The sequence below is a fragment of the Antechinus flavipes genome, chromosome 4 (genome assembly GCF_016432865.1).
Source record: "Antechinus flavipes isolate AdamAnt ecotype Samford, QLD, Australia chromosome 4, AdamAnt_v2, whole genome shotgun sequence".
NCBI classification, from domain to species: Eukaryota; Metazoa; Chordata; class Mammalia; order Dasyuromorphia; family Dasyuridae; genus Antechinus; species Antechinus flavipes.
This window is the reverse complement of record NC_067401.1, coordinates 85,685,188-85,692,839: the sequence shown is the minus strand read 5'-3', so window position 1 is coordinate 85,692,839 and position 7,652 is coordinate 85,685,188. Positions and strand designations below refer to the sequence as shown.

General features: G+C 37.0%; 1 long non-coding RNA gene across 1 annotated transcript; it reads left to right on the top strand.

The window, feature by feature from the left end:
• Positions 1-699: 699 nt before the first annotated feature.
• LOC127563494 (uncharacterized) lies at positions 700-7,437 on the top strand. Its single transcript, XR_007953974.1, has 6 exons — positions 700-928; positions 1,793-1,863; positions 2,779-2,940; positions 3,137-3,274; positions 5,156-5,200; positions 7,188-7,437. It is a non-coding gene; the product is annotated as an uncharacterized LOC127563494 (long non-coding RNA).
• The last annotated feature ends 215 nt before the right edge of the window (positions 7,438-7,652 follow it).

Sequence of the window (7,652 nt, the reverse complement as noted above, 5' to 3'; positions counted from 1 at the left end):
ACAAAGAAAAGTCATACTTGCATGCAATTTAGTTAGCCTTTTATACTTGCAGAAGTTTTCCTATCTCACTTCTTCTTCTCAGTGGTATACCTTTTAGGGAAAATGCATCAACGTGGCAGTCTGACTTTTTTCTATTCACAGAATGAAAAAAAACAAAAAACCTAACAGCTAGAGCTCAGAGAAGTTGAGCATTTTATTAATAATCACACAGCAAATGAAGGATAAAACAGAGAATGGATAAAACTAGAATGCACAGATCTTTGAGTAGTTGACCTTTATGTAATCCACTGAGCAATTGTATTTGATAAGCTCACAAAACATCCTGCCAGATTGTAGATTCTTTGAGTTTATTCATCTTTCAAGGGAATCTTGAAAAACTGTAAACCATAAAAGCTGAACTTCAATGCTTTGCCATTGCTCTGCTAGCAGAGGCTTACCCTCTTTAGTTTTCTTACTATTTGTCATGTTTTAAAAATCTAAAATTACTTTTCTTTTTCTCCCTTGGAAAAAAATTGGGACTTTTCATTGTCAAACAAACAAACAACTAGAATGACCCCCAAGTAGAATGTGGCTTTCTGTTGTATTTTTCTTCTTGTTTTTTTTTTTTTTTGATAGGAACTGTTCAAATAGAAATTCTCATCTTCATTATAAATTTTTCAACTGTAGAATGGTTTAAAGTAGAATCTATTGCTTGCGCCTGAGTTGATATGGTAAGAGCACAGTGTCAGTGAGACTTTGGCCCTGTATGGGCAGGTAGTTTCTTCCATCAGCAACCACATGCTGGCCTTCCTAACAGGGCCAGCTGTCTCACAAATGCATGCCGTTGGGCAAGAGGGAGGCCTGCGAAAAGGAGAGTGTGGATGGATCTACGCAAATCCATCATTTCTCCTGAATGAACTTCTCACAGGATGCATCCCACCGTCAGCAGGTCAGTGAACAGCATTTTCATGTAGAAGGGTCACACATTTCAACAAAGCAATCTTTTTTCAAATATGAATTATATTTCCTCCTCTGCTGTAAATAAAAGCCTTTTTGTAAGGCATTTGATTGGCTGTGATCAGACTTAGGAGGTCAGGAATATTTCAAGGAGCTCAGGTAACGTGTGTGGGCTTCATGCTCTTGGGGAGTTTTGCTGCAGATCTGGGACTAGGCTCTAGTCTATGTCAGGCATGTGATGGCATCACGGAGCAGCTGGGCTCCAACAGGTGAACGGAGACAATCCAAAGCAGCTGGACAAATGGAAGAAAGGTCACATCGTGTTTGTGAACACTGACTTCTCTCCAAGAGTCATTTGGATGGGAAAATACATCAAAGCACTCCACCTCGCAATAACACCCGATAGCTTTCCGTACCTAAAAAAAAAACCTTCCCAGTGTTGACCCAGAATATCGAGATCCCCTCACAGCTACAGCCCTCTCATGTACACTGTGTTTTAGTTGCATGCCTGCTGCCTGTATTATTTCTGGGAGTGAGTTGTATGCTAGTGACACACTTTAATTAGATTGAAAAGGCAATAAACTCATTTCAAATACCCAATTCTCCATATGAAGTATCTATTGACAGTGATCTTTATGAATCTCATACGTAAATTTTGTTCAGGAAATAGTGAGAGAGGCATTCTGGGATGGGGTGAGGTATGAAATGGGTGCATGGGATGCTGGACTTTGGAGTCAGGAAGGAAAGGGGGAGGGAATAAGCATTTACTAAGCACATTATTAAGTGTTTTACATGTATTGTCCTCGTAATAATACTGGAAGGTAAGTACAATTATGATTCCTGTTTTGTATTTGAGGGAACTGAGACAGACAGAAGAAAGACAAATGATTTATTCAAGATCACAGAGCTAATACGCGATGATGGGAGGTAAGTGCTAGTAATGTTCCTGTTTTACAATTGAGGAAACTGAGGTAGACAAAGGAAAGACAAATAATTTACTCTTGATCATAGAGCAAGTAAGCTAGTATTTGCAGTCAGATTTGAGCTAATTCTAGATTTCAGGTCTAGCCCTCTTCCTACTGAGCTAGTATTTTGTCATTTTCTTCTCCTATGGATTAAAGCAAAAAGGTTAAATGACTTGACCAGGATCATCCAACTAGTGTCTGTGGTCTGATTTGAACTGACTTCAGAGCCAGCACTCTACCCATTGAGTCCCATAGCTTCCAGGACCCCCCCATTTAATGAAGGAGGGTACCGAGGCTCAGAGGCAAGAAAGCAATTTTTCAATGTCACTTAGATCAGTGGTGGAATCAAGGCTTAAACCTAGATTTCCTATCTCCAAAACCAGTTTGTTTATGGAAAACCCGGGAGATAGGCTTTTATATTTTAATTGTTGGCATGGACACCAAAAATTCTAGAACAATTCCTCATTTGAGGGAGATTGTTAAGTCTTCAGACAGTAGTAACAGATATTAAAAAAAACCAACAACAACAGAATAAAACAAGCAAAGAGTAGTTTCATACTAGAAGAGGTTTCAGAGTGCCTTTTGATACTGCTATATTCAGGTTGTGATGCTGTGATAGACAATACTTAGAGCCTGGATCTGTGATTTCATTGGTATAGAGAATTCCCAGAGGAGGCAATTTTCTCTGTCAGTGCAGGGCAACATCTCTTTTGGAGCTATAGAATTGCCAAGATCAGTGATGTCAAAATTAAGGAAAAAGGAATGCCTGAAGGCTGCATATTGGCTTGGAAAAACACAGATTAACAGTATCTCTGTTGTATTTTTAATTTCTTTTGCTGCATATTTCTCAATTATGTTTTAATATGGTTCTTGTAAGTGAGAGTGTTGTCGACTATCTGGGACTCAAGATCACAGTTCAACAACTCTGGCCCAGAACATTGAGTGGCAATGACTTTCCTTGGCTCAAATTGGCTCAAGAGGCAGGACTTGAATCAGGGTCTTTCTGACTACTCTTCTGAATTATATTTCACATTCACTGGTAAGATCCAAATTAAAAATTGGTTATATTTCAAAGGGCTATTTTTAAGTAAGTTGTTTGAAACTTAAAAGGCATTTTCCTGATTAAAACAGGCGCTAGATTTCCACACAAAATTATTTAACCTGCAATGTTAAGAGATTAATGGAACTTTAGATTATAACGATCATTTATAATATTTTTTTCTTTTGGAAAACAGAGTTCTACATTAGATTCCAGGAACATATTTCTCCTGATGCAACCTTGGCAACAGTAGCAGAGATTTTGACCCTTCCTTGCAAGCCTCCCAATTCTGGCATTGACCATAGCAGCAGGGACCAGGAGCAGAAGGAATCATGTAAGGGATGATTTGATGATGCCAGTGGCAGGTTAGAAGAGGGGAAGAGGAATGGACGTTGCCATTTTCATCATCTCCAGGGTAGAGATAAAATGAGTGGTTTCTAGATGGAAGAGGCAGGGAAGAGAAACAGCAACATATGACACTAACCCCTAACTCACTTTCTCTCTCTGCCTTGTCTGAAAATGCATTCCCTCCACACTACTACTTCTTATAATTTCTTCCTTCCTTTAAAACTCAGCTCAGAATCCACCTTCTATAGGAAGTTCCCATAGATTCTTTATGCTTCTCTTTTCCCCCTAAATTATCTTGAATTTTACCCAATATTTAGCCCAGTGCCTGGGACATAGTAACTACTTAATACTATCTGACTGCATGCACATATGCACACGAGATTGTAAATCATATATGAATATCATGTTTGAACAGAGAACCTATGGATCACATATGGATATTTTGTATTTCCTAATAGAATATAAATTCTTTGAGATGATGGACTATTCTATTTTGTTACTATGTCCCCAGGACTTAAAATCTGACACATAGTAGGTCTTTAATAAATAAATGCTGGTTTATTGGTACATGGTAGATGTTTAATAAAATAAATATCTTTTAATTGAGGGATAGTCACAAATAAGAGAAAGTAGCTCCAAGATAGTTAAAATATTAGAAAGGGAATGGAAATTCTATGGTTATGGCCCAGAGGGGAGATTCCATCTCAGAAGTCTGTTAATATGGAAAGGACCCTTATAAGTTGAGCTACTATAAGCATGGGGCTACTGTATCCAATTTATTGGATTTAAAGAAAATTATTTAATTGTGAATTATTTTATAATTTAAATTTTTTTGATTTTTTTTTAGGTACAGAAGAACAGATTTTAGTATATATTTTCTTTGTCTTTTTTGTATTGTGTGTGTGTGGTTAAAAATAACCATAAGTTACAGTGATTGTTCTCTAGGATCATTCTGAAACATGAATTTGGGATCAAAAAAAGATTTTACAGGAATAACTCAGAAAAACTGATCACTTATGTTCATATTAAATTATGCCTCTTGCTGATTTCATGGCACATAGTAGAGAAGATGCAAACAAAGGCAGCAGCATGTACTTCGGATTGCTAAATAGGAGATCAGGATTTTGGTCTAGACACTGGCACTAAATAACTGTAACTTTGGGAGTTGTATCAACTCATCCAATAAATGAGACTATTAGACTTAATCAGTAATAATAACATTAAGATAACACTTTAAGGTTTGAGAAGCATTTAACTTATTTGATACTCATAACAAGCCTGTGAGGTAGATACTTTTATTCTCTTCATCTTACAAAGGTAAGAGGAAACTAAGGCTGGAAGAGAGGTCAAGTGACTTATCTAAGGTCACCTAGTTAACAACCCCCTGAAGTAAGAGTGAAACTCTGATCTTGACTCCCAAGTCTTGTGTTCTAGCAATTGTGCCACCTAGTTGCCTTAAATCAAAAGTTTCTTTCTATTTTCTTTGTAGTCCTTGTATTCCTGGGCTTTCATTAATTTTTTTCCAATCTCCCTTGTTCAACATGGAAGCAAATTAATGCCAGAATTTGCTATATATATACATATAAGAAATAGTATAAAGGGAATCCATTTTACAACAACTTTGTGGATTGGAAATCACTTTGCAGTTTCTGGAATATTTCAGTAAATTAAAATAGCTATTTACCAAATATTCTCCTCTACCTTCTTGAGCAGTTTCTTATGTTCCATGAAAATAAACATAACTCAAGTTGGGAACCTCTGTCTTACATTATTTTTAAAGTTCTTTCAAACTCTCAAATTCTGTGATAATGCTGGTAATAAAAATGCTCTAAGGTGCTAATTGGTATATTTTGTCTTCCCTGTCTAGACTTGTGTTCACCATTTTTTTTTCCTGGTGCCATTTCTTTCTCATGTGAGTTGGCTTCCATTTCATATGAACAACTGGGATTCCAAATATTTTCTATACCCACTACCTCTCTTTGCCTTGTGGAATTAAATTTATTAGCTGGGGATTTCTCAGATATTACTTTCCAAAAGGAGAAATAATTGCTCTTATATAGGGTATTCTATATTAAGTAAGTAGATGTGTAGATGATATAGAGGAATAGAGTATCAGGACTGGATTCAGGAACTTGCTGTTTAGTTATTGTGCCTGACTCTCTCTGACCCCATTTGGGGTTTACTTAGCAAAATACTGGAGTGGTATGTCATTTCCTTCTTGAGCTCATTTTATAGGTGAGGAAACTGAGGCAGACTAAGGTGACTTGCTCAAGGTCACACAGCTAGTAAGTGTCTGAAACAGAAAATATCATTCTCCTTATTTTACAGAAGAGGAAGTAGAGACTCATAGAGATAATCATAGAATCAGTTCCAGACTGGAACCCATTTTTTTTTTCTTATTTTAAGTCCTGAGCTTTTTCATGATGCTATACTGCTAAGTCCCTTAAATCTTCATGCATGTCTCCGTGAAAATCCCATTTATAAATGCAGAAATAATTTTAGAAAACAAGTTTTTAATAGGGTGGGGGGGGTCACTGTAAAAATGTAGCACATAATCATTTCACAGAGTGTTTGTTAGATGTCTTATCGCCAATTAAAACAAACTTTTTCAAGAGTTTTATTTCCTGGCTATGATATTCCCACCTTCTGACTTCTTCTAAGGCACAAGAGAAGTCTTTCTGATTAGCTGGGGGTGGGATGCTTCTCCAATCTGTTCATTTTATACATTATGGAGCCTGCATTGATTTTTTTTGTTCCACGTCAGTGGCATATAATTTCTGAAATTAATAAATACAATGCATACCATCGATGTGTGAAATATAAAAAAATATATTTCCATCGTTTGACATACAAAAATGTACTCACACACTTTTGAAATCTACTGTCAAATCATTTCACATCTGTACCTAAAGCAAACAGACATAATGCTAACAGCTTGTTAGAATTCAGAAATGCCACCCACTAATCAGCCCACCTGTGGAATTTTCAGTCCATCTTGCAAGCTGCATAGCCTGCTGCCAAGAATCTTGACGAGAAAATGTATATTAAATTATTGAATAAGATTGGAAATATTGTACAGTGTGGTCTAAAGAGAATACGCAACGTGTGGCCAATGAACATACTGTACCTCTTGCTTCCACTGCATGCATAGAGGTGACCTAACTTGCCTTCCCATTTGCCATAAATTATGAGGATACCATGAAGTCCCTGGATAGGGAAAATGTTCCCTTGTCCCCAAATGAGGATTCGGGTCTTTTCTGCCACTTTTCTTTTTTTTTTTAATTTTATTTATATATGTCACTGACATTTGCCCGGAGAGGAGGAAAAAAATCCGTAAGCAAATTCTAAGCAATGCTTATCAGGGACAATCCTATTTTCCTCTGCATTTGATACTGCAGTTCAGAGTAAATGGAATAAGAAGATTTGCTGACATCGGGGAGTCTATAAGAAACAGAGTTGTTGCTCTGATGTTAACATAATCAAATTGTTAGCTGTTACTTAAAACCCTGGCAAAAATGATCACCTAATCCCTTTCTGCCCTCCAAACAGAATAAAATAAAAGGAAACTGACAAAGTGAAATGAACCTATTCTGCTATCCAACAAAAACCAAAAGAACAGGGTACATCACACTATTCTACTCGGGCTTGGGGAGCTTAAGAAACCCGAGGGGGGAGTGGGAATGGAAGCGTGCACATTGTACAACCTGATTACATTGCTTCAAATTATTAATTTCTATATGATATAAACTAACATGCTCACAAAGTAGCTACTTTGGGTGTCTGTGAGGAAGAAACGTTATTTTAACATCTGTTCTTTGAAGGCTATTTGCTCTGGGAAGGCAGTGTGTTTTGCCATAAATTTAGGTCATTAATTTGTATCTGTTCTTTGTTTATTTAAGAAACAGGACAAAAGGGCAGCTGCTGAAACATTTGGCTGTGCCGAGGGGTAGTGGGCTCAACATGCTGGAGTTCTGCACATGACCAGCTTGAGTTTGTATCCACAGCTACAGGACAGAACTTTATGGAAACACTTTGCCAAGCCATGTGGTGCTTTGCTCTCCTTTGCATCAATACCCTTTTAATTACCTGATCCTGGGGAAAAAAAAAGTTCTGAAAAGTGTCAGCGCAAAATAAAAGCCGAGGAACCCATGATGGTCTGATTTTTTTTTTTCCAATGAAGTCAGCGTAATAGAATTCTTAGCAATTATTCTTCACAGTGCATCTCTGTTAAGTGCTACAACTGGCTAGGGAAGGTAGCAAGATGACCTATATAATTAGATATTTATAAACAGAAGCACAATAATACCTGGTAAATTGATTGTTAACAATGTTTAATGCTCTTAAATTGGCCATTAAGTGCTGAA